Raw genomic sequence first — 27,108 nt, 5'->3', positions numbered from 1 at the left:
GCAGGGGAAGACAGAATGCCGGCGTTATCACTGCCGCAGCTCCGGTTATTGCTGTGGGGTGGGCGCTCTCCCTGGCTGGGAATGTCCATGTGCTGTCGGTGTGGCTGAAAAAAAAAAAGAGAAAGAAATCTTGCCGTTTGGGACAACATGACTCGATCTTGAGTATCTCATGCGAAGGGAAATGGGTCGGACAGAGAAAGACAAATGCCACAGGGTTTCAATTCATAGGAGGAACATAAAACCAACAAAATGGGGAAACCAACCCAAACAAAAACAAACACAGACATCCATCCCTCTTAGGAACCAGCAGCAGATAGATGGTATTTTAATTTAATTAATTAATTTATTATTATTATTTTTGTCTTTTTGCCTTTTCTAGGGCCGCACCCGCGGCATATGGAGGTTCCCAGGCTAGGGGTCCAATCGGAGCTGTAGCTGCCTGCCTATGCCAGCGTCACAGCAACGCGTCTGCAACCTACACCACAGCTCATGGCAATGCCAGATCCCCAAACCACTGAGCAAGGGCAGGGACCGAACCCGCAACCTCATGGTTCCTCGTTGGATGTGTTAACCACTGCGCCACGACGGGAGCTCCACTGCATGTTTTTAAGGAGCACAGCGTGACGAAGGTGGCTACTGGGGAGTATTAATAGGTGAGTCCCCTTTTCTGCATTTTCCCCATGGGAAACTGATGACTGATTCAGATCCCCTCCAGAGCTTCTGCTCTCGAAAAGTCTGGAGGAACTGGTTTTGGAGAAACTACTGGTCAACTGAGAGTGAATTAACTGACGGTTCATGGAACCAAAGCTCTGCAATCCTTGTGGGCCCTGCCGTGGAGCCATCACTTAGAAGCACCTGTCAGCCCTGAAATCAGAACCCACTTGGTGTGGAAACAGAATCCCATTCCCTCCGTGCCCGGTTCCTTGGAGCCAGTTGCCCTCCCCACCCCCTACCCCGTCCCTCCCTACGGTAGGACAGCAGGAAGCGGCAGCATCCCTCACATCCAGCTTATGAGACATGGAGTCAGAGCAGCCCCTTGGGGACCATCGTCCTCAGGGAAGATGACAGGACCTCCAGGCTCAGCAGCCACCGCCTGCTGATGGTTTCGGGGGAAGCGGTCACGACAGACTTTTCAAGAGTGCTGGCTCTCGTGAAATCCTATCACGTGATCCACTCAGAAGCCACTCCATGTGGGCTCAGGGAGGCACACTTCAGCTGTGGAATTCCCTTAGAGTGTGGCATCCTAGCAACACATTCTCTTTTTTAAAAAACATGTTTTATTGAAGTATCGGTGATGGACAATGTTGTGTGAATTTCTCCTGTCCAGCAAAGTGACTGATACATATATATGTATATATTCATATTCTTTTCCGTCGTGATTTCAGTATCTCAGGATACTGAATGCAGGGCTGTACGGTAGGACCTAGGTAGGTTCATTTGTGTCCTGTTTTAGATTCCACATGTAAGTGATATCACATGGGGTTTGTCTTTCTGACTTATTTTGCGTAGAATGATAATCTCTAGGCTCCTGTACGTTGCTGCCCGTGGCATTATTTTCATTCTTTTTCATGGCTGAGTCATATTCCCTTGTGTATTTGTACCACCTCTTCGGTGGATGGACACTTGGGTTGTTGCCACGTCTCGGCTGTTGGGAAGGATGCTGCGGGGAACGTGGGCGGGCGTGTGTCTTTGTGAGTCATGTTTTCATGTAGATGTGGGCACAGGAGTGGAATTGCTCGGTCATTTGGCAACGCTGCTTTTGGCTTTTTGAAGACCCGTCACACTGTTTCCCATCGTGGCTGTGCCAAGTGACGGGGGCATACATTCGTTGGCATATCTTGCATCTGTGGGGGAAAGAAAAAAAGACAGTTATTCAGTGGTGGCAAAAACACGTGTCTCTCCTTACAGGAACACCTTCCGCCTGTTTGCTGGAGTCTTGGGGCTTTCTCACCTCACCCCAGGGCCCTCCTCTTCTAAAGGCTTCCCCTGATTTTTACTCACGCTTAGAACAGCAGTGACTCAGAACCTAAGGCGTCACCCTTCGGAGGCTGGCCCCCCGGACCATGTCCCAGAGCGAGGGGCGCTAAGGGGTAACCCTGGTCGTGCCAGGAGGTGATGGGGTTTGAGGATCCGAGGCTGCCCCCTCGGAGTGAGCGTGGGGTGGCCTTGACTCGGGGAAATCTTTAGTGAACGTGGCTGCCACCAGGCCCACCGTGGCAACCCTGCTTCCCAGGCACAGCGCGCTTTGCAATAGCATGAAGCATGACTCATTTTCTAAAATGGTTCTGGGAGCCATTCTCCAAAAGGAATTCCAAAAATATTGTGAACGGAGGCAGCGTTTCGAGGATTAGCTGTGCTGCATCCCAAGGTGACTCTCCTGCAGGAAATCAGGCTTCTTCGTCGGTGTGTCTCGGCTGATCTCTAAAAGCAGCCTCGGAAGACTGTAGGTCACACTCGTGTACCGAGAGCTTCTCTACTGAATTAGAAACGCTGACTAATTACCAGGAACTGCGTATAAAATCCCAGGGATCAGAAACTCACTGACTGAAAGCTCACATTAACCACTTTTTTTTTTTTTTTTGGTCTTTTTTAGGGCCACACCCATAGCATATGGAAGTTCCCAGGCTAGGAGTCGAATCGGAGCTGCAGCTGCCAGTCTACACCACAGCCACAGCAACACAGGGTCCGAGCTGGGTCTACAACCTACACTACCACTCACGGCAACACCAGATCCTTAACCCACTGAGTGAGGCCTGGGATCAAACCTGCGTCCTCATGGATACTAGGCAGATGCATTTCCACTGAGCCACGATAACTCCCACGTGAACCGCTTTCTGAAAGAAAGTAACATTCAGCATTTAGGATTAGAAGGGAGGTGCTTGAAAGATGTGCCGTTTTAGGAAGAAAAGTCTCACATTGGTCAGAGCTCTCTCCAAGAGAAGGCAGCAGCACTCAGCTGGTGCAGAGCTTTCTAGAACCTTCGACAGTCTTTCTATGAAGTTAAATGACGTTTTGTTGTCATTCTAGTCTCATGGCGATAAATACAACTTTTCTTTCTTCAGGTAAACATTCTAGGAAGAAAAATATTGTTCTTTTGCTCAACAAACTGGTTATTAAAGTATTTCATGGGGAGAAGCCTATTTAAATTCCCTGCCCTGTCCGCCTCTGAGGCTGTCAGGAACAGCCTTCCTCCCAGCCGTGATTTCTGTCATACCCCGAGGACACCAGTTCCTTTGATAAGTGCTTTTTCTTTGGACGACAATTGAATTTTATTTATTTATTTATTTATTTACTTATTTACTTATTTATTTATTTATTGTCTTTTTGCCATTTCTTGGGCTGCTCCCGCGGCATATGGAGATTCCCAGGCTAGGAGTCGAATCGCAGCTGTAGCTGCCAGCCTACACCACAGCCACAGCCACGCAGGATCCGAGCTGCGTCTGCAACCTACACCGCAGCTCACAGCAATGCCGGATCCTTCACCCACTGAGCAAGGCCAGGGATTGAACCCTCAACCTCATGGTTCCTACTCAGATTCGTTAACCACTGCGCCACGACGGGAACTCCGACAATTGAATTTTAGTATGTTTATCTTGAACTTGTATGATGGCTGGTGGCCTCAGCCCTGAAAAGCAGCAGCCCCTCCTAAAGATGTCCCCATGGGTGTGGACATCACAGGACCAGAGATCCAGCTGTTCTGCAGCCCTTTGGGGTCTCAGTTGGCCTCGCCCATCAGCTGGTCTTCTGCCTGAAGCAGCCTTCCTGCGCTGGTTCATTTAAGGGGTTCCGGAGTAGCTCCTCTCCCAAAACGGGCAGGAAAGCTGTCCCCTCTCCTTCGTTTTCGGAGCAGAACCGCAGAAGGAACTCTGTTGATCATTTGCAGATGACAAAGGTGGCAGCTGTGAAAAGCAAGAGTCGATCTTGTTTTCTTGTCTTTTTGCTGTTTGCCTTTGATTGATCGTTTTGTTTATATAAATTCGAGGCCACCAGCATCCACAGACGGGCAGGTCTTCTGATAGAGACAGCTTCCTTTCTTTTCCCCAAAGAACACTCAGAGAGGTGGCAGTGGCCGGAGAACACCGGCCATTGGTCCCCGTGGGCTCAGGACAATGAGCCAGAAGCAGCTGTAGTCAAGAAGCATCACTCCTTAGACTTGCTCCAACCGTGGGGGAAGGTCACGGGCGCTGGAATCCACCCAAGCTCATGACTGTCGTGGTTGGAGGGGGGCTGGACCCCGGGAGCCTGATTTCCATCCAAGGTCATCGTCTTTGTCTTTTCTGTCCCTGCCCTTGACCCCTGATGCGGATCTACCTGCGAGAGCCCTGTTTCAACCGGACGTGGGAAAACAGTTTTTGACCTGGTGATGTGCAGAAGCCCATTGATCTGGGACATTTTTCGACTCCGGGACATTTGCTGCCGGGTTTGCCATGCGGCACGGTCAGCTCCTGGCCCCGCTTCTGCCTGGAGGGACGGGCGTCCGGGGTGATGCAGCTGGAAACGGGGGGCCCGCCCAGCTCGTGCCCTGGCCAGCTCAGACACGTCTTTGTCCGGGTTGAAAATATAATGACCTTCCTAATAACGAGAAGGGGAAGCCGTGCCAGCATGTTCGCTGTGTCTTTCTCAGCGCCAGGGACACTTCTCCCATCTTCCCCGAGTTAATTTGTTCAGATGCTTCACTGACTGTCTGGCATTGAACCAGCCGCTCGGTGGCACATTAATAGGCAAAGAGGAAATGAAAACGTGGCCCCTCAGATAATGCAGACAGGTCTGTCTCTCCACCAGCCCGTTCTTTACCTTTCCAAAAATTATTTTGTTCCAGTATCGTTTATGACAGGATATTGAATATGGAATCGAGTTCCCTGTGCTCGACTGTAGGACCTTGCTGTTTATGCATCCCATAGATGCCAGTTGGCATCTTCTGACGCCAATCTCTCATCCTTCCCCCCCCCACCCGCTCCCCCTTGGCAACCGCAAGTCTGTTCTCTCTGTGTCTGTGAGTCTGTTTCTGTGTCGTAGACAGGTTCACTGGTGTCGCAGTTTAGATTCCACACAGAGCTGATATTACGTAGTATGTGTCTGTCTCTGGCTGACTTCACTGTGATGAGCCCTAGGTTCCTTCCTGCTGCTGCGAATCCATTCTGTGCAAATCCATTTGGTGTGTTGTCCTTGCCCACCTCCCGTCTCTCTCTCACACACACACGTGCACACGCACACACCCGGCTGGCTGCCACCCCCTCTATGGATACATAAGTCGGTACGTGCCAGGTGCTTTAGTGACCCAGGCAGGCAGGGTGGACACTGGTCAGCGGATCGGGTGCTGGATGCCTGGTGGCAGCATGACTTTCTCTGTCCTGGCTGAGGAACCGGAGGCTCAGAGGGGGCTGGGGCATCCCGGGAACACCGGGGACAGTGGGTGGACAGCCTGACGGGGGCGGAGCTGGTCCTGCCAGGTGGCGTGGAAACGACAGAAGGACGGACCTTGCGAACAGGGACAGCCCCGTAAGCTCATCACCTGCTGGGCTCAGCAGACGAGTGAAAGGGCAGGAGACAGCCGAAGGCAGCAGGTGCCGGGGGAGAGAGGGCCTGGAAGCAGACCCATGGGGACACGGGTGGGCTAGGTCCGTAGGAGAAGGAGTGGCTCAGAGGCTGAGGGGTGGAGGGGGAGTGTCCTGAGGGGGCAGTGCCATGGCCAAGCTGCCAGGCTGTGAGTCACAGCTGTTAGGATGTGATTCCTCCACCCAGGACAGACCGCTGCCTCTTTGAACACCTGCGCATCAAGCCCCCCCACCCAGAGGGCCTTCCCACCCTCAGTGCAGAGCAGACCAGCCTAGGCCCACCTCCCCACCCTCACACAGGCCCTGTCCCGCCCCAGGCACACACGGCAGTGGCCACATGCTTGGACCCATCATCCGGTTGATTGTGGTACCCCGGGGAATATGCGACAGCGGCCCCCCTGCACAGACACAGAAACTGAGGCTCCCATGGTCAGGCCCTCCTGCGCCCGGGCTCTGGCTCTGGTCCACGTGTCCACCAAGCAGTGCTGCCGACCGGCTCAGCTGACCTCCCTCCCACTCAAGGGCCGACTGTCCGGAGCCCGTGGGGGACCCAGCCACCTGCTCCTTCCTGTGCCCATCTTTCTCCGAGGACCTGGTCTGCAGTACATTCCTGCCACCCGCACACGTGAGGAGCCACTAGCTAGTGGGCTGAAATGTTACTGAATTTGCTTCTATTGCCCAGGACCCCAGTGTCACATCAAACCCTCAGCGGCGTCTGGGCTGAGACGCTTATCTGGAGGGGAAAGTACAGCTGTGTGGTCCACTCTGGCCAGAAGCTCTAACTCTTCCTAGGAAACAAGTAAGTTTTATAGCAAAGTCAGAAGGTGCCAGTTTTCATAGAGGCTCACAAACTGGTGCCTAGAGCCAGGCCCACCTATGAAGGTAACACCGTGATCAGCAAAGCGGGGACACAGGGGGGGTCAGCTGGCAGCAGCTGTTTGAAAGAGGTGCTTTGTGTTCTGGATTGAAATACATTGGGATGGTCAGGGCTGGGTGGCCCTGCTGGCTCAGGACGGAGAACCGAGGTCCGACACCATTGTAGGGACCACGAGCTTGTCCCCAGCTTGCTGCCAGCTCCTTCCTGGTGCAGAGCGAGGGGACATCCCCTGTCCCCTGAAGCCAGACGCTGCCCTGGGACTGAGTGATTGCACCTGCGATGGGGAACAAGTGGCGAGTGGCACCTCAGTGCAGCCTACAGAGCAGTGAGGCGCGAAGTCCTGTGGCTTAAGCCTCTGGGTATGTGTCGCTTTGCAAACCCAGCTGCCCAGGCCAACCAAGACACCAAGCAGAAGCCTACGCGATTCCTCAGGGAGCGATGCTCAAGACTGGGGCCCCAGGAGCCTTGAGAGGGGGGTTGCCTGGAACATGGCTCCCAGGCTCTGAGTGGGTGTGGGTGAACAAGGAACCGTGTGGACATGGGGCCCCGGAGGATGCGACAGCTTGGGGCCATGATTCTTTGTGGCTCAGTGGTTAACAAATCTGACTAGGAACCATGAGGTTGCGGGTTCGATTCCTGGCCTTGTTGCTGTGAGCTGTGGTATAGGTTGCAGACGCGGCTCTGATTTGACCCCTAGCCTGGGGAACCTCCATATGCCGCAGGTGTGGCCCTAGAAAAGACAAAAAAAAAAAAAAAGAAAAAAAAAGCATCTTGTCTCAAATTCTAGAGCCACTCTGGGGATAGACAGAGGGGCCTAGCCGGTCCCGTGAGCCCACAGTGAGGAGACGGGGCGGGAGGTCCTGCTTGTCCATGGTTGCCCCTCAGGGGAGGCCTCTTAGGGAAAAGCAGCCCTTCCCTCCTGATTCTCACTGAGACCCCAGCACCTCCTGTCCTTCTTCCCTCCGAGCTGCCCCTGGTGTCTGTCTTGGCTCCGTTCACCCTGGTGTCGGAGGGCTGGGGGGGGGGGAGGGGGAGGGGCTGCGGGGAAAGGGCCTTGAGCCGCCCCTCGGCGGCCGTGGAACAAGAATGCACACTCTTTGGTTTCAGCTCTTGAGATTATGGGGGAGGAAGTGGAATGGAGGGGGAGTTTGGGGGAGTAGATGGAAGCTATTCCGTTTATAATGGATGAGCAGTGAGGTCCTGCTGTGCAGCACGGGGAACTCTGTCCGGTCTCTGGGGAGAGACCATGATGGAAGAGGGAGTGAGAAAAAGAATGTGGGCACGTGGGTGACTGGGCCGCTCGGCCGAACAGCAGAAATTGGCACAACACTGTCAATCACCTGTGATAAAATAAAATAAAAAGGAAAAACAAAGAACACCCCAGACTGATGAGATTCCACAAGCAGAGTCCCACTCTCCTTAGGAAAGGGTGGCGTGGGTTCGAAGGACTGTTTGGGAAGCTCAAGGGTCCTCGTGTGCTTTCTACCCCGGGGCCCTTCCCTCTCTGAAGAGGGGGTGTCTCCCCCCCCAGCCCCCATTCCCCCTCCCCGCTTGGAGGCTGCGTGGACCCTGAGACCCAGGCCGTGTGCTGTGTCTGGCACCTCCTGGCTCCTGTTTCCCACCTTCTCTCTGCCCTTCATTCTGCTCCTGCGTTGGGCTCAGATGAGCAGGCGAGCTTTCCAGATCTGGGCAGCGGGGACTTCCTTTGGGCACCGAACTCTGTCGTTGGGCGGCTCAAAAGGTGCACGAGGAAGCGGTCAGATTGACACTTGACGTTTAGACGGGCCTTCAGATCCTCTTAGGAAAAAATGAGGGTGTCTCGAGTAGAGAACCAAGCTTCTCGGTCTTAAGAGAGCAAAGCCAGGAGAACGACACTGGATCTTTCAAAAAAGCAGACAGACTCTCCTGCTTCTGGGAGGCCGAGTGCTAGGAAACATCTAATAGATGAGAAAAAAACCAGCACGCATCTGAAGGAGCGGTTCGTTCACACATGCAGCGGGTGCTGGGCTTTCTAGGGATATTGCGGTTCAGCCCCATGAGCCTAAGGCCGTCCCCAGGGGCCACGACCCCCTCCACCCCACCGCCCACCCTCTCCTTTCCTGCAGCTTCCCTTTTTTCGTTTTCTATTCTTCAAGCCCTGTCCCTTATAGAAGGAAAGCAAAGAACAGCGGAGAATCCACAGCCCCCCAAGTGCCTCTTCTTAGGGCGCCTTGCACGGTCATCACATTTGTCGCAGTGCTTGCAGGGCCCACCTGAGCCTCCTGGTTAGACCGTCTGCAGTGGCTCAACCTCATCCTCTCATGAAACATTCTCAGGCCGTCCGCACAAAAGCACTTTTCCAACATCCATCCATGCCAGCACAAAAGTAGGTTTTAATTCATTGGTGTGCTCCTATGATACAAAGGTTCCCCTCTTTTCCTAAGTAAAATGCATTTTTTTTTCTGGGCTGCCACTGTAATTCTCTACAAATCAGGGGAAAAAATACTCACTAAAAGGGAGAATGATGTCCTTTTTGGTAATATTTTTATTTTTCAGTGCGTAGCATAAAAGGGTATGTTAAGAGCATCCTCCACTAAGTTAGAAATACTGCTGTTACCCGCTTTATAGATGGTACACACTCCTTATTTTTTGGTCGATATTGACTCAATGCTGAAAACTGTCTAGGTGCTACATAGAGTCTGGAAAGTACAAGCATTACATTTATAGGGGCGTGTCATTTTCTCTGACTGCCAAGGATTATTCTCTTATTTATTGGACAAATGTTTATGAAGTGCCTGCTCGGTGCCAGAGCAACAAGCGAAATAGACATGGCCCCGGGCCTGGTAGAGTCCACACGTTCACGGTCTGGCCAGGAAGACAGAGATTCGGCAAACAATCATCGAAATTAGTCTTCAAAGATAACTATGGGAGTTCCCGTCGTGGCTCAGGGGTTAACGCATGCGATTAGGAATCATGAGGTTGCGGGTTCGATCCCTGGCCTTGCTCCATGGGTTAAGGATCCAGCATTGCCATGAGTTGTGGTGTAGGTTGCAGACGCGGCTTGGTTCCCGTGTTGCTGTGGCTGTGGCTAGGCCGGCGGCTACAGCTCCGATTCGACCCCTAGCCTGGGAACCTCCATATGCCGCGGGAGCGGCCCAATCAAATGGCAAAAAGACAAAAAAAAAAAAAAGAAAAAGGAAAAGATAATTATGATAAGGACTCAAAGGTGAGAGGGGGGCTCTGGGAGGCTGCTCATGGAAGGACTTGACTGAGGCGAGGGTTCGGGACCCCGTCCGAGGACAGGTCTGTTTGAATGGCTTCGTTCATGTACTTGGCATTTCTGTGCATGGGAGAGGCCTCGGGCTTGATCCAGGGAGATGGGAGATGGAAAAGACGAGATGCATTCGCGTTCCCAGGAAGCTCCACACTCCGGTGAGAAAGACACATAGATAAGCCGACGTGCACAGACGGTGTTCTGGGAGGTAATTTGCTGATGCTCCCAGGAGACGGCTGCAGAGAGGACAAGGGTGGCTCTTGGACGGCCCAGGGATGACCTATAGCCTAAAGCTCGCGCTTCCAAAGCCAGAGCAAAGAAACTGATGCTCAGAGAGCAGAAGCATCGTCACAGCAGCCGGAAACAGAGAAGGCCCCTGACTGTTTTGACCCTGCTGGTGGTGTAGCCACACCTGCTGGGGTAGCCTGGCTCCTTCCTTTAAATAAAGTCCTGCAGACCTGAGCGAGGGCCCCCGCACTTCCTCCTCCCTCTGGACGCTGCTTCCAGGGACAAGGTTTGGCCAGTCCCTGCGCGTTGAAAGCAGAAAGCACGCAGGGAAAGCCGTTGGTCCCCCCCGCCCAGCTGCAAAGCTGAAACTGGCCTCCCCTCCCCCACTGGACAGTCAGCCCGGGTGTTGGCAGAGGGTCGAGGCCATGGACTCCCCCGATGAGACCTCTGTGTGGTGGCTTCAGTAGGATGGATACAGGCCACATGGGCAGGAACTCAAGCGTCCAGGCCTAGCCGACTGTTGCTCTGTCGCCACGCAGGCTCGGCGTGCACTAAGAAACAGCGTGTTTGCACTAAAGTAGCCTTTGTGAGATTGTGCAGGGAGATCCTCATTTATAAGGGACACTCACTCAAGTCCCAGAGAGGCACAGTGGCTCGCTCCATGTCGGGCCACACCCCCTCCACCTGTGCTGTCTGTCACGACTCCCGTTTCTTCTTACACCTCCCCAGGCGTTGGCTCTTGTGTCCAAACATCTGTAAATGCCCAGGCGCCCACCCCGTAACCCCACCCTCTGGAGGAACCAGCCTGCCCAGCGGGAGTTCAAGCCACCTGCTCAGCTGCTCCAGCATCTTCATTTCGGTGGTCCCAGCCCGGGCCAGATCTAAATCAAAGCCGCGTGTTTTCAAAGCATCATTGCTTCAAGACGAGTCATCTGGCCTCTTCTTTCAATCAGCTCACCGCTCTTAAAATCCCCCCCCCTACCCCCGCCCCCAGAGAAAGTCAGGAACGTGCAGAGCTATGGCTGGTCAGGAATTCGGATCCTGGGAGAGATCCCAGAGGCCCCGAGGGGTCGAGGCCGTTCTCCCCAGTGACCACGTGGCTTCAAGAACCTTCCTGTGGTCGACCCGGAAGTTAGCCATGAATCAGACCCAGGCCGTCTCCACCGGGGGAGGTCTGGTTTAGTCGTAGACGTGTGCCCTGTGCACGTTTTCCCACAAAGGTGAATGAGCTATAGTGTGTGTCAGGCACGTAACACATACCGGGAGAGACACAGAAATAAGCCCTTGAAGCCATAGAGCCCGTTGTCCTGAAGGACCAGCTGCCGTTGGTACCAGGTCAGGTGCTATGTACCTGGAACCCGTGGATGCCAGGAGAACAGACCGAGAGAGCGGCAGACAAGGGCATCAGCCCATCAGCTCCCTGACCTGCGTCTGGGTGGGGGCCGGGGGTGGGGGGCGGGGGCTGTGACAGAGCAGACCCCCAGGCCCCTCTGAATTTGGTGGTTGAGTCTCTGTCCCCGTCGCCATGGGCAGAGCTGGACACGGCTGCACCAGCTCCAGGCAGCTCCATCCCTTGGGTGACTTTTTCGTGCAAAAGAAAGAAGACAGGGGACCCTGTGGGGGTGTCATCTTCATCTCTAGCAGCCTGCGTGCGTTTCCCAGTGTCTGCCGTCCATGCCGGCAGCTTTGGGTCTTTTTCAGAAATGCGGATTCAAAGGATAAGCTTTTCAAACTTCACTGGCTGCAGAGCTAAAGAAGGCACATTGGGGCAAGATAAGAAATACAATCCTATTTTAAAAGGGTACATTTCTGCCCCTGAAGCTTCGGAATGACACATCAGAGGAATTTCCAGAGTGTGCTAAATAAGAATCTGTCTCCGCCTGTCTCTTTTTCTGTTTCTCTCTACATGCTGCCCACTCAAGCGGTGCCTGAAGGGCTGGCCCTTCCCCAGCCTCTGTCCAGTTTGGCGCCAGCAAGGTGCACTTTTTGTTTGTTTGTTTGTTTGTTTCGGGCTGCACCTGCGGCATATGGAAGTTCCCAGGCCTGTGGGATGGGCGATCGAATCAGAGCTGCATCTGCCAGCCTACACCACAGCCACAGCAATGCCAGATCCGAGCCACGTCTGTGACCTACGCCACGGCTCCTTAAGCTAGGGAGCGAGGCCAGGGATGGAGCTGAGTCCTCATAGATACTCATCAGGTTCGTTACTGCTGACCACAAGGCAGCTCTGCTAGCTGGACGTTTCCACTGCAAAGGGCTGGAGGGCTGCCCACTCGTCCACCCCTGTACCCGCCTTTATTAACTGTCTTCAGTGGGCTGGGCCTTGCCCCACATCCTGGCCTTGAACCGCAGACCCTTCTGGCTGGATTCTGCATCTTCTCACTCTGAGATGGACAGGATTCTCACCTGCCCACAGCACCTGTTGGTTGATGCCTGGGGCCCTCCTAAGAAGCCATAAGCCTTTTCACGATGCCAGGCAATGAGAAGGACCCTACTGGTTCCCTGGGGAGCCTGTGGGCGTGGGCTCTTGACCCCCAAAGGCACTCTCTGGTGTTGATTCTTTCGTGAGAGCTGTGTGGTTTAGGAGGAAGCGTAAAGCCACGGAGCTCTTTAAGCTGGGAGGGCTGGAGCACAGAGTGCAGGGAGGAGGCGGGCCTCCAAGATCAGTGCCAGGAGGTGGCCCAGCTTTTAGTCCTTGGGTGCACAGCCTGCTGGTCTGGAAACCTCTCCTCACAGGGAACCTGGAGGGAGGAGGGAGCCTCAGCATCCTTGGACCTCGGGCGGGGGTAGGGGGGCCTGCCGGGTACCACCTGCCTCCTCCCTCCCACCTGCGCAGAACTTTCATCTTCTGCTTGCTTGTTGGGCACCATGTCCAGGCAGCACAGAATGGGAGGGACAAGCCCTGTGCTCACGGTGGAACAGCCACTGTGCTCGGAGCTGACCTTTCTAAGGTAACGACCAGGACGCTGCTCAGATCTCGGGCTGGCCTGGCCCGATGATGGTGATGGTGAGCTAGCCCATGTGAGACGCTGGCATTCCTTCACCCTCCCGTTGTTCTCATATCTGCTGCCCTCTTCCCTTTGGGACTCTTCTGACTTTGTAGGTGCTTCGTGAGAGCCTTGTTCTTCACTCGATATCCTTAATGAAGTTTTATTCAGAAGGGTTCAAAGGCAATCATTTTATTAATGAGAGACCTCCTAAATACCCAAATCTAAATATCCAAAGGAATGAATCTCTAATGGCCAATTTGTGGCATTCTGCCTGTCACGCAGGGAGATACTTTGAGTCTACAGAGACCTTCCTGTGTCTCTCAAATTCTGTCTGAAAATGTCTGCTGATTTCCTGAGTGCGATCCATTCAAAAGAATGACTAATCCTGGAAATTTCAGACATTAGCTGGATTCAGTACTTTAGTTCCATTCAGGGGCCTGGCAGGGCTGTGAGCACCGCCAGGCCGTGTCCGGCCAGCCCCCTTCTGCCTCTGGTGCTCCCCGGAGGTTTCCTTTGGCTCCTCTGCCTGCTTTCAGATCTTCATTGACTTTCTAATGGCTTGCTCTGTTTTCCTTCCCTTCCTCTTGTCAATGTCAATTGCAGACACCCCCAGGAAGCCACACACACGCTCCATTCAGCTCCTGCCTGGGTGTGAATGAACTAGGAGCCGGGGAGGAATTTTTCACAGATGATTGCCAGAAAAAATGTGTCTGCCAGCGTCTGTGTTTATAAAATGCAGTGCTGCTTCCCCAAAGCCAGTCTCGTTTGTTAAACATGGAATAGAGAATTTGTATTTAATATTAAGCACCTCCTTAGCCCTGGTGGGCTGCGGCAATGGATGCTGCTTGTCTGGAGACAGAGAAGCAGGGAGAAGGATGCGCCCCCAGCGCCAGCCTGGTGCAGGGGCCCTGCCTGCCGCCCACTCCCTCCCCCACCCCACCTAGCTACTCACTTAGGCAAATGAGCATCTGCTGTGTACACGGAAAATGGTCCATGGGAAATTAAGGATGCTGCTGCTGCTGCTGCTGCTGCTGCTGGCCTGTGAAGGAGGCCCTGGATGATCAACAGAAGGCAGATTGTTCAAGAAGCCCTGGGGATGCACTGATTCTAGAACCCCGGCTCCAGTCTGTCTGGCCCTTCACGTGGCGGCGAGCACATGGTCCTGCCCACGTGTGTGTGAGCGTGAGTGTGTGTGTGTGTGTGCACTCACCCTCCCCTGGAATAAGACCTTCCCCAGCCGCTTGTTTGAACACAAACTCAGCCCAGACATCTCTTTGGATCCATGAGTAGAGGGGTGGGGAAGGTGGTGTGGCCCCTGCTGGGTCCGTGGGACGCGGAGGCTGTGTTCTGAGGGACAAGGAGGTGGGAGCGGGGACATTCCAGGCAGAGAAGGAAGAGCACAAAGGTCACTGTCCTAAGAAGGTCTGTGGGCGGCTGGGAGGTGACCTGGCTGTGACACACAGAGGTCAGCGGCAGTGCCCAGGATGGGCAGAGGGGCTTGAAGGCCATGAGGCCAGTAGCGGGTACATGTAATTTCATGTTTGGGTTTTTTTTTTTTTTCCAATTTGAGACGTCTTCCTTTTATTTTATTTTACTGAAGTATAATTGATTTACAATATTGTGTTAGTTTCAGGTGTACAGCACAGCAATTCAGTTTTTTATGCACACACACACATATATACATATACGCACATAGGTGTATATATATTTTTTCTTTAATGGCCGCACCTGCACCCCGTGGAAGTTCCTGGGCAGGGGTTCAATCGAGCTGCAGCTTCGGCCTCCCCTCAACTGTGATTCTTACCCCCTGCACCAGAGCAGGAGCTCCCATTTTTCAGATTCTTCTCCCCTTTGGTTTATTACGAAGTATTGAGTGTAGTTCCCTGTGCTGTGTGTGCAGTAGGTCCTTGCTGATGACCTGTCTTGTATACAGTAGTGTATCTATGTTAACCCCCGCCTGCTAGTTTTGTCCCTTGGAAGATGACACCCCATGAGGGCACGCGCCCCACTTGTTAGTTCCTGGAACAAACCAGGGTGTTTCTGAACCAGGCCCCCTGACTGGTCCTTTGCCAGGGGCATCTGCTTCAGGGACCCCCGCGACCACCGTCTCTAAAGGGGCATCCGGATCTCGCTGGCCGGATGGCTCGCCCCGCCCTTGACCACAGAGCGCCACCCTGCCTGGACTCCTGTCAGAATTCTACGGCCTCGCAGTGGCCCTGTCACTCTGTCCCCTTGCGTAGCGTGGTCAGTCTCTCTTCTTCTCTTTTTGCAGTTACTGGCAACAGGCCCATCCCAGTGCTGTGACTCTGTGGGTTTGTGGCACCTCTGTAGACGGAGGTGGGGAGACAGATGAAGAGGATTTAGGGCAGGCACGGGCTTTCCTCTTGTTATTATTTGGACACTGAAGCCTCACCATGCTGGTGCCTGCTTGAGAGATGGTGGGAGAGAGAGTGTGTGTGTGTGTGTGTGTGTGTGTGTGTGTGTTTGTGAAAGACTAGAGTTTGGCAGTAAGGGGGGATTGGGCCTGAGTGTGCCTGGATGTTTTTGCCGTGAATTTTGGCCCTATTGCAAGAAAACCAGCAAACCGACAGGACTCGTTCTGCGAGTCAGAAATCGCTTGGGGGCTGGGCTTGGCCTGAGCCATCACTCGCTTCATGGCTTTTTGAAAAACCACTTTGAAGCATGAAGATGCGTATTGAGGTGGATAAATGGGACCTAGAGAGATTTTCTACTCTGTCTTCCTTACTGGGATTTTATTTTATTTTTTAAGGCTATGCAAACCTGTTGAAGAATATATACAGTGTCATAGGAGGTAAAAGAAGCCCCCCCAGACCGCTGTCTGTACGGAACCCCCACCTGTCCCCACCCCTGCGAGCCTCCCGGGGGTCGATAACTGTGGTTCCCGAGAAAGGGTAGAGGCTTCTCAGTCCAGCAGTCCTCAAGAGTGTCCAATATGACAGGTTCAACAGGCTCAAATAAACAGGGGCGTTAACGGCGACTGAAGAGATTAATTTTGATTCACATTTAGGGCATGTCGTGACGCCAAGAAAGAACTAGGAAGGAGAAGGTCCCTGTGGTCTCTCCTCTTAAGAAGCTCGTGATTCATTTCGTCATGTTTTTAAAGATACTTTGAAAATGCAAATGCGTAAAACAGAACCACAGATGATCTTGCGTGTTCCAAACCTCGTTGACCACCCAGTGCGGTTCTGCATGAGAGGACAGGGGTGCCACCCAGACGCTCATTGCCCAGGCATCTGGCAGGGTCTGGGCCCAGCTCCCCTGCAGGAGCAGGGTGGGGGTGGGGGTGGGGGTGGGGTGTGCTCGGAGGCCTAGCCTTTCTTGCAGGCACTGATGCCTTTTCAAAAGGGGCTTTTAGGCTGTTAAGACTGGTGGTTGCCAGGGCGGGGGGGGGGGGGGGGGGAAGCGGGATGCATGAGGAGTTTGGATTAGTAGATGCAAACTATTCCATTGAGAACAGATAAGCAATGAGGTCCTGCTGAACCGCTCAGGGTGCTCTATCCAACCACTTGTGCTAGAATATAATAAAAGATAATACGAGAAAAAGAATGTATATGGAGTTCCCATCGTGGCGCGGTGGGTAAGGAATCCGATCAGGAACCATGAGGTTGCGGGTTCTGTCCCTGGCCTTGCTCCGTGGGTTAAGGATCTGGTGTGGCCGTGAGCTGTGGTGTGGGTCGCAGACGCGGCTTGGATCCCGCGTTGCTGTGGCTCTGGCGTAGGCCGGTGGCCACAGCTCTGATTAGACCCATAGCCTGGGAACCTCCATATGCCACGGGAGTGGCCCTAGAAAAGGCAAAAAGACAAAAAAAAAAAAAAGAAAGAAAGAAAAAGAATGCATATGTGTGTGTGATGGGGTCACTTTGCTGTACAGCAGAAATTGACAGAACATTGTCAATCAACTATAATATTGTTTATCTATAAACAATAAAAAGTAAGAAAAGGCAGCTGCAAAGGTTCAATACATTTGCCTTGTCTGTGGGGGGGCACGTTCCAAGGCCCCCAAGAGATGCCCGAAATCACAAACATACTGAACCCTCTCTGTTCTGTTTCTTCTTCTTCTTCTTCTTTTTTTTTTTTTTTTGTCTTTTTGCCATTTCTTGGGCTGCTCCTGCAGCATATGGAGGTTCCCAGGCTAGGGGTTGAATCGGAGCTGTAGCCCCCGGCCTACGCCAGAGCCACAGCAACACGGGATCCGAGCCACCGCGTCTGCGACCTACACCACAGCTCACGGCAATGCTGGATCCTTAACCCACTGAGCGAGGCCAGGGACCGAACCCGAAACCTCATGGTTCCTGGTCAGGTTCGTTAACCACTGAGCCACGCCGGGAACTCCCTGTTCTGTTTCTTCTTATAGACACATACCAATGATAAGTTTACTTTATAAATTAGGCACCATGAGAACTTGACAACAATAACTAATAATAGAATAGAACAATTATAACAATACACTAAAAAAGTTATTCAATATTCACTCTCTCGCGACATATCATATTATATGCGTTTCATGCTATTTCCATCTTAACTAAGCGCTTATCACAAACGGGGGCCATACCTTGGGGTTTGAAGCGTGATGGCAAAACTAGCACGAATTTCTTTTTCCTTCTTCACAGTTTCAGGGATGGACCATCTGTAGATCTTATCAACTTCTGGGTACAATTTTTCCTTTGCTTGTTAAGTCAAGAGCTTTCATTTTTCCACTTAAAGGAGGCACTTCTCTCCAGATTGCCAGCCTCTCTCTTCTTGTGCTCGGGGGCATTTATTAAGTAAAATCAGGGTCCCTGAAACACAAACATTCTGATAACCCAGACAGCGAAGTGGCAGGGACACAGATGACGGGAATGCAGACTGGGGCACCTGAGGCTGAGCGGAACCCACCAGTGCTGTAGCATCCAGAGTGGCCAGTTGGAAGATCGATCTGGAACGTGGAGAGAGGCCGGACCTGGGGGTCAGGTGGGGTCACGGACGTGTCGGGGTGAGGAGGCCACCGGCACACGAGACCTCTTACGGAGAGAGGGAAGGACGGCGTGATGGGACCAGGACCCAGACAGCGTTTGCACAGTGAGCAGATCAACAGGCAGGAGGCGGCAGAGGGGGCAGAGGGAAGTGGGGAGTTCAGGGCTTGGGGAGGATCCAAAATGCCAAAGAGGGGGGCCCATCCGATGTCCAGAGCCGTTCTGAGGACCCATGAGGATGGAGAGACAGAGGACTTTGCTTGCAGAGTAAATAGGAGGCAAAACCAAAACCCTGAAATCATGAGGGCAGAACAGTCTGCCTATAAAACCAGCCGCTCATGGGAGCTCCGACGCAGGAGTCACAACCCAAGGCCAAGGGAGGGCGTTGTTTTCTTCGTGATCGGAAGGTCTGAGGCTCTTCCTGGTTGAAGGAGGATGCTCGGGGCTGAGAAGGGCTTACACACAGTCTGGGGGGGCCGGGCGGTTGCTGGAGGATGGGCCCTAGATGCCAGGAGCAGCCGCTGCTTCCTGTCTTGTTTCTGCTACAGACCCTGGAGCCTCTCTTAAGGCTTCCTGGCACACTGCCCACCCCTCCACATTTTGACCGAGGGACCCAGGTTTCGGGGGGTCGCTGGCTCTGTCCAGATCCCTTTCCTAGGTGGTCATGGCTCAGGCTGTGAGGTCCGTAAAGAAGGTGCAGGTAATGGATCAGCCTTACCCCGGAGGCTCTTGCGGTTGGGTTGGTGAGCACCTTATTTGATGTTGCTTTGTTTGGGGGGACAGCCTCCTACCCCTTCTCGCACCTCCCATAAGAAACCTTGGCTTGTATCTTTTCCCCTGGGGAACAACATAATCCAGAAAGCCCTGCTGTGATTATCTCACTGCCCTGTCCAACAGCTCTGTGCTCTCGGGGTGTTTGTCTGGATGGATTGTGGTAGAAGCCCTGCCTCCTAAATGCCAGACCTATGGCTGGCTGTTCTCATGATGCTTTCTGGAATGATGCTTTGGTTTTTGTTGTTGGTTTGTTTTGGTTCTATCTTGGCTGTGTTCGCAGTGTGCTGACGTTCCCGAGCCAGGGATCAAATCCTCGCCACCGCAGCAACCGGAGCCGTAGCAGTGACCACGCCGGATCCTTACCCACTAGCCACCAGGGACTCCTGTAGAGGAATGGTTACCTGGTTAATGTCGTAAGTGCTCAGTTGATGTGAAGTGAAATTTTCTACCGTTTGTGTCACTTCTTTCTTGAGCCGCTCCCGCGGTATATGGAGGTTCCCAGGCTAGGGGTCCAATCAGAGCTGTAGCTGCCGGTCTACACCACAGCCACAGCAACTCGGGATCCGAGCCACATCTGCGACCCACAGCACAGCTCACGGCAACACCAGATCCTTAACCCAATGAGCAAGGCCAGGGATCGAACCCGCAACCTCATGGTTCCTAGTCGGATTCGTTACCCACTGCGCCACGACGGGAACTCCTGTGTCACTTCTTTGTAGCTGCTGTTCACGAGGACCTGGCGACCAGACCATGAAACAGCTGTGACCCCCTCCCCACTTTATGGAGGATTCTGTTAGGGGCCCGGGAGGTGAAGCGGCTGTTGTCATGTACCGCGTACAGCTGATGTATCACCGGGTCAATCTTGAGGATTCAAATCCAGATTTTTAAAAATCTAATCTCTTAATGGGTACGTTTTAAAATGTTTTACTTTTTTTTTTTCATTTTGTAAAGTTTCCTTGAAATACAGTTGATGTACTCAAATCCAGAGTTTAATTCTCTCCAGTGTGTGGACATCAGATCCAGTGTTGAATTAATTTTTTTTTTTTTTTCCTTGAGAGGATTCCATCAAGAAGGGCAGTTTGGTTTTGCCAGACACAGCCTATGCTGGGCTCTGAGTTCAGGACAGAGGTGCCCACCCCCCCCCCCCAAAGGGCTAAGATACAGGGAATCAAGGTTTCGTTACATCCTGGGGCGGGGGGCGCATCTTGATTCCTTCTCGTGAAGAAAGGACCATTTGAAAGGCCTATTTCTTTCTCTACTCCCTACTTATTTTATTAATGGTTTATAAGTCTCAGCTGACTCTCAGGGCAGAATAAATCACACCCTTCACCATGAGAACTTGAGAGGAAAACAAGCGTTTGGTTAAAACAATTTATGGCAAATGCTTAAAACTAGTAGACCCCGCAATCTTTCAAGGTCTTGTCAAGTGCAGAAGTCAGTCAGAAATGACTGAAAAAGGCTTACCATGGAGAGCTCTAAATCTTTGCATAGTCAAGTGTATCTTAATGCAGGAGAAAATTATTCCTGTAAATCTTTCCCTGAAAGAATTTTCGTGTTCTTGTCTGTAATCTTACAATGTGGCGAGGTGGGGAGAGACAAAAGCCCGTATTATCTCCAGCCTGCAGCAGCGAAATGAGATAGTTCAGAAGGTATTCCTTGAAGAAGCCCCGGAAATAAATGTGAATATTTCCATTATCTTTTTTATTTGCTAGTCTCACCCACTTCTCAACACATTTTTTTTTTTATCTTCCTTTAAATGTCCAGAGTGCCCTCAAATCTGTATTTCATTTTATCCTCAATACCAGCAGAATTAAATACGGGCTGGTGTTATCACTACCACTTTACAGATAAGGAGACAGAAGACGAGGGATTCGGGGTAATTTCCTAAGATCACACAGCCTGGTGGAGATAGAACCAGAGGGGGGACGTGGATCTCCCCGCATTTTTTCCCCAAGCAAAACATTTCTAGGAGTGCCCGTTGTGGCTCAGCAGATTATGAACCTGACTAGTATCTGTGAGGATGTGGGTTGGATCCCTGGCCCTGCTCAGTGGGTTAAGGATCCAGCGTTGCTGCCAGCTGTGGGGTAGGTCACAGAGGTGGCTTGGATCCAAAAGCAAAACAAAAGAAAAATGTCTCATCTCTTCTAAAAGTATCCTTAAAATTCTGTGTGTTTTCGCTGAAGCTCATTCAAGGGTGGCTGTGGTTCAGGATATAGATGATGGGAGGTGAGTCTTGAGAGACCTCGCCCCCACGTCTGCTCATTTCCTGCGTCTCTTGGGCACGTGGGTGGCTTTTCAGGGCCCCGCTTTGCTCTTGTGTGAAATGATGGAGCTGCAAAAGGAGTGGTTGCCTGATCACCTGAACTACAACTCAGAAATTTGAGAATTTTTGTCATGCTGTTGTGTCAGTCAGGGTTCTCCAGAGACACTCTACCTGCAGGATACGTGTGTGTGTGTGTGTGTGTGTGTGTGTGTGTGTGTGTACATATATATCAAGAGATTAGGAATGTAAGTTTTTCTGGCTTGGCAATTCAATTATTCAAGAAAGGAAATCCTTTTTGGGGGGGTTATAAAGCATAGTTTTTATTTTTATTTATTTTTATTTTTATTACTCAATGAATTTATTACATTTGTACTTGTGCAATGATCATCACAATCCAATTTTATAGGATTTCCATCCCACAACCCCAGCCCATCCCCCCCCACTGTCTCCTTTGGAGACCATAAGTGTTTTAAAGTCTGTGAGTCAGCATCTGTTCTGCGAAGAAGTTCAGTCTGTCCTTTGTTCAGATTCCACCTGTCAGTGAAAGCATTGGATGTTGGTGTCTCCTTGTCTGACTGACGTCACTTAGCAGGATAATGTCTAGGTCCATCCATGTTGCTACAAATGCTGGTATTTCGTTCCTTTTAATGGCTGAGGAATGAAGCATAGTTTTTTTTTTTTTTTTTAAGTTTTTAAAGTTCCGTGGAAGTAAAGTTGGTTGACACTGTTGTCATCCCCTTTCCTGAAAGGAGCGTTATTTCAAGGAGGGGGCTCACAATTGCGGGGTTGGCAGGTGTGGAGTCTGCAGGTCAGGTCAGCAGGCTGGAAACGCGGGAATCGGTTCTACACTACGGTCGGGGGGCAGAATTCCTTCCTGCAGGAAAGAGGGTTTGCTTTTCAGGCCTTCAGCGAATCAGGTGAGGCCCGTCCGCGTTATGGAGAATAAGATGCTTAAAGTCAGCGGATCATAGATGCTCACCCTGTCTACCAAACAGACCCCTTCACAGAAACATCTAGACGAGCACTGGACTAACCAGCTGGGCACCGGAGCCTAGCCAAGCAGACACCTACGATGAGCCAACACAACTGTGGCGCAGCGTCTCTTTGGACTACGATGCCTGCTGTAAAAGACAAGCATCACTGCTACAGGGATGTGTGTTTCTTTGGTCCAAAGAGACCTAAATTGCTTCAACAACTATGACCAAGTACAGTCCAGCCTAAGGAATTTCGCGGGAGGTCAAATTGCCAAACTAAGAAAATTTAAATTTCCAATACTGGAGTGCCTTTCCCTGCCCATCTGCTAATTTTCCCAGTTTAAATTTGAGGACACTCAGCTCTTCCTTGTAGCACAAATATTCATGCCTGTCCAAGAAGCTTGATCAGGTTGATGCACCATCGACGTGATATTAAACCGAGGCTGAAAACCCGATGCCCAGCGAGGTCGGGCAGATAAGAGACAGGAGCACGAGGACGCAGAGGGGTGGGTAGTAGGTGTGCACCTGGGGCCACGGTGACCCGGAGGTCACCAGCCTGACCTTGGATGTTCTTGCCAGTTGTCACGATGACCAGAGCTCCTCACAGTTTAAGTTAAGCTGTCAATGTGAGTTATTATATCAAATTCTGAATTTTTACAGCGTAGGCAATTACCTGGTAAACAGTGAACTTCATTGTTTACTTCGCTAGCGGGCTACCAGAGTGCGGCACCTCTGGATCTCAGCAGGTGTCGTTCTGCCGTGATGTCGTTATGAATCAGATGGAGGAGAATGTGCCAGAAAAGAAGGCAGTGGCGTGTGGATTAACATCCCCCGCAAAGAAAGCCTTGAGGGGTTTCTGCAGACCTCTGTTCGTCCTGCCCTAGTGAATGATCGTATTCATGGCTTTGATGGAGAAATAAAATCTTCTCGGAGGAGAAAGTCATCCTGACACCAGCATCCTTGATACATAGGCGGGCTTCCCGCAGCCTCTTTAGTACGTTGCATGCATTGTGTGACATAGGCTCGTAATTGTCAGGAAAGACCCTATGATGGTTCGTGGGTGTTATTTAATTAATTTATTTATTTTCTGTCTTTTTAGGGCTGCACCCGCGGCATGTGGAGGTTCTCAGGCTAGGGGTCGAATCTGAGCTACAGCTGCTGGCCTACACCCCAGCCACAGCCGCTCAGGATCCGAGCCGCATCTGCCACCTATACCACAGCTCACGGCAACACCGGATCCTTAACCCACTGAGCAAGGCCAGGGATCGAACCCGCAACCTCATGGTTCCTAGTCGGATTCGTGAACCACTGCGCCACGACGGGAACTCCCAGAGCCTTCACTCTTAATCAGCACGCTCGCGCAGATGAGTTATTCAGTCTGAGGGTGACGGAAGGGAGGGACAGGTTGTCATGGTGTGGATGACACGTCCTGCCCTTCATCCCTTCCTGCCACTGAGCCCTCTGCTGGGTGACCCTGAGAAGGTGGCCAGGGAAGCCTGCTGTTCAGCCTGCTCAGCCCCCTGCAGCCGGCTGCTTAGTGCAGAACCCCGGTTCAGGGGGTGCTGGGCTGCCCAGGAGACAGAGTGAGGGGAGGCTGGAGATGGGGAGCGGAAGGCCTGCGAGGCATGGGGGGGTTTGCCCTGGAAGAGAGGAAACTGCATTCAAAGCTGGGAGGCAGGGGGTTCCCACCAAGGCGCTGTAGGTTATGAGTCCGAATGAAGTGGCTCGGGTCCCTGCGGAGGCATGGGTTTGATCGCCTGCTCAGCACAGTGGGTTAAGGATCTGGTGTTGCTGAAGCTGCAGCTTGGATTCAGTCCCTGGCCTGGGAACTTCCATATGCTGCAGGTGCAGCCATAAAAGAAGAAAGAAAGAAAAAAGCAAAGTTGGAGTTCCCATCGTGGCACAGTAGTTAACAAATCCGACTAGGAACCATGAGGTTGCGGGTTCGATCCCTGGCCTCGATCAGTGGGTTAAGGATCCAGCGTTGCCGTGAGCAGTGGTGTAGGTCACAGACGTGGCTTGGATCCGGTGTTGCTGTGGCTGTTGTGTAGGCCAGCGGTTACAGCTCTGGGAACTGTAACCCCTAGCCTGGGAACCTCCATATACTGCGGGTGTGGCCCTAAATGACCAAAAAAAAAAAAAAAGAAAGAAAGAAGCAAAGTTGGGAGCCAGAGGAGCATGAAAGCAGCTGTTGGCTCATGGAGTGTAGACGACCCCCACGTTGGGTCTTACACGTCCACAGGCAGGGGCAGGAGGAGGCAGTCGCCATCTCTGATGGCTTCCCTGTGGGGACCAGCTGGCCCAGCCCGTCTGACTCAGGAATCCAGGCTACTTGGCTGGGCATTTTCTTAGTGGTTCCCAAAGGATGGGCTAACATCAGCTGCTCCGAGGACCACAGGTCTTTGTGGTTTTCGAGAACTTCACACTTTCAGCCTGTGGATGGGCAGATTTCTTAAAGGCAACCCCATGGTGTAGCAGGTTTTTTCCCACCCCTCAGCCAACCCCGGCTCCAGCACCTTGGGGTGTCTCAGTTCTCTTGCATGTGTATTTATCTGTCCCAGCTTCTAGAAGCAGCTCTATGATGTGATGCCATGGCTGCCTGCTGTGCTCATTATCTGGAGCCAGTTCTCATCAGTGCTTTAAAAACTGCCCTCCATGTGAAAGCTTTGAGGATTTTCCTAGTGTTAAGAAAATAAAGCAGACAAAACCCAGGTAGGATCTCAGTTCTAAATTCTGACGAATGAAGAAGTTACAAGAAGGCAGACTTTGGATCCATCTCTCTGTAAATTCTTCCTCACATTGTTCCTAAAAGGAGTAGATGATCTTTGGAGGAAATGACTTCCTGTCACTAAAACAGAGGTACACCCTCCAGGGCTCTTCTGGGACCCCCCCCCCCCACACCTCCTGTCCTCTGCCTGCCTCTTGTCCCTAGAAAACCTTTAGCTAAAGAGTAAATCTAATCGGAGAAGTGAGAAGATGCAGAGGCTAAGCAAAGCAGTCAATTAGGACCAAACAACAATCCTTCAGTCATCAAGCAAAGTCAAGAATTTTCGTTTCACCTTCAGGGCTATAGATAATATTCTGAGCCATGTCCTGTGAGCTGTCTCGTAGATGCTGAGACCCCTGCCAGGTGGAAGATGTGAATGACACAATGACCAGACTGTAGCCAGGACATCAGTGGCTACAGTCCCGAGAAATGGCCTCTAGGAATTGGGAACAAACTGACCCTGGAACTGAAGATGCATTGTCCTTGAAACAGTCAAGGTGACGCTGGTCAGACCACCCATGACCAATTTCAAGATGACTGTCCGAGCTGACTGCTGTTTCTATGTGTAGCTTTCCCCTTCCAAAGCTGCTGCTCCTGATCAGTCACGGGAAGTTGGCCTTTGGACATGAGTCCGCCTTCTCCCCAGGTCTCCTGAATAAACCCAGCTTTCCTTTCTTCCAACACTTGCCCCGTGTATTGGCTTTTGTGTGACTATACCTGCGTTTGATAACATCACTAGTGAGGTGCCGTTGGAGAGACAGCTGTTCAAGCCACGCATGGAGGCCGAGCAATAATCCAGCCGGTGGCCTGGTCTTCCAGGTTCTGCGGGGTCAGAAAATAAGGCTAGAACGTGAGAGAGAGCGTGTGCGAGGACTTGAAGCTCACACTGTGCCCGTTGCAGTGCCGCGTCCCCCCAGCTCAGCATGATCCCCTGCTGGGTCTGCAGTTGGGGTCTGTTGTATGGACGGGGATCTCCAGCCATTCTGCAGCCCCTGCAGAGCCAGGCCCTGCCTCTCAGAGCTTGTGAAAACATCCACATCCACCCACATCCCAGCTGACCACAGGGATCCTGGTGACGGGAGCTGGCGGACTTCCTCATCCGAGCGCCGCGGACCCTGGGTGTACAGGGAAGAGGATGAGGCATGGAAGGGTTTATCCTTCCCTAATTCGGCACTGACCCCTGGGTCATTCGTCTTATTCTCCACTCTCCCCGTTTTCTGATGTTTGAGCATAAAAAGTTCAGAGCCACCATTTTCTGTCTCATTCTTCTGTCATGTGGAGAGACATATATTGATTTCCTTCCTCCCTGAGGTCACGTGCGCTGTGGTTGATCACTTTGGACAGGCTCTCTGACTCACGGTGACAAGGGACGGGAACTGCCGTAGCCAGGAGACCCCACAAGAAGTAAAGACTTGGAGTTCCCGTCGTGGCTCAGTGGTTAACGAATCCGACTAGAAACCATGAGGTTGCGGGTTCGATCCCTGGCCTTGCTCAGTGGGTTGAGGATCCGGTGTTGCCCTGAGCTGTGGTGTAGGTTGCAGATGCAGCTTGGATCCCACGTTGCTGTGGCTGTGGCATAGGCCGGTGGCTGCAGCTCCGATTCGATCCCCTAGTTTGGGAACCTCCATATGCCGCGGGAGTGGCCCAAGAAATGGCAAAAAGACAAAAAGACAAAAAAAAAAAAAAAAGAAGTAAACACTTGATGCTGGTGTGAAGGCTAGTGGGGCGGGAGCAGGTACCCGTAAGTGGAGGCTGCCCTCTCTGCTCTATTTCTTCCGACGTTGTCCTGAAGGATTGCCTGCCCCGCCCGCTCCAGGGGAAAGAGCTGGGAGACTCCACATGGAGGCATCCATGGTCCAGGCATGCACCCCATTCTGCTGGGCAGAACTTGGTCCTGGAACCAGGCCCACCCCTACCCCGCCCCGCAAGGCAGGCTGGGAAATGCCGACCGGGTGGGTGAGTGAAGAAAGATGGGGAGACGTGCCCCAGACACACCTGCTCGTCTGGCCTGGAGCCCAGGGTCTTGAGTAATGCTGGGTACATCTGTTTCTTTTGAGTCTGATTTTTTTTTTTTTAAACCGCAGGATATTTGGAGGGGCCTCGCACTCTTGGCACCTCTCTCTCTCCCACCTATAGGCACACAGGCCGCCCCCCCCCCCCCCACCAAGGCAACCTCACTTAGAGCAAGAGCGGCTACACCTGCAATCAGCTCTCTGGACTCTGCTCCCTGACAGCACCTGCCAGCTCTCCCTGAGCATCTGGCTCATTTCCTGAGCCGCCTGGGGAGAGGGCCTCTGGTCCGTCAGGGCCTCCGCTCAGCATCCGTGACCATGGACGAATTAAAACAAAAACAAAACAGAACCGCTTCCCAAGCCCCGGGAAGGCGAACTCCGCTCTGCATGCCCACGCCCTCTCCCACTCCCTCTGCTTGTGGGAACATTTACCTGCTTGGCA

At 52.4% G+C, this 27,108-nt stretch overlaps 1 protein-coding gene across 2 annotated transcripts in view; it reads left to right on the top strand.

The window, feature by feature from the left end:
* DPP6 (dipeptidyl peptidase like 6) overlaps window positions 1–27,108 on the top strand; it is a 1,001,611-nt gene that overhangs the window by 134,018 nt on the left and 840,485 nt on the right. The gene's annotated exons all lie outside the window — the stretch shown is intronic.

This window comes from Sus scrofa, chromosome 18 (assembly GCF_054392235.1).
Source record: "Sus scrofa isolate SSC_HxYL_T2T_F1_AM1 chromosome 18, Sscrofa_HxYL_maternal_Yorkshire_Landrace_v2.0, whole genome shotgun sequence".
Taxonomy (NCBI): Eukaryota; Metazoa; Chordata; class Mammalia; order Artiodactyla; family Suidae; genus Sus; species Sus scrofa.
This window is presented reverse-complemented; position numbering and strand designations above follow the sequence as displayed.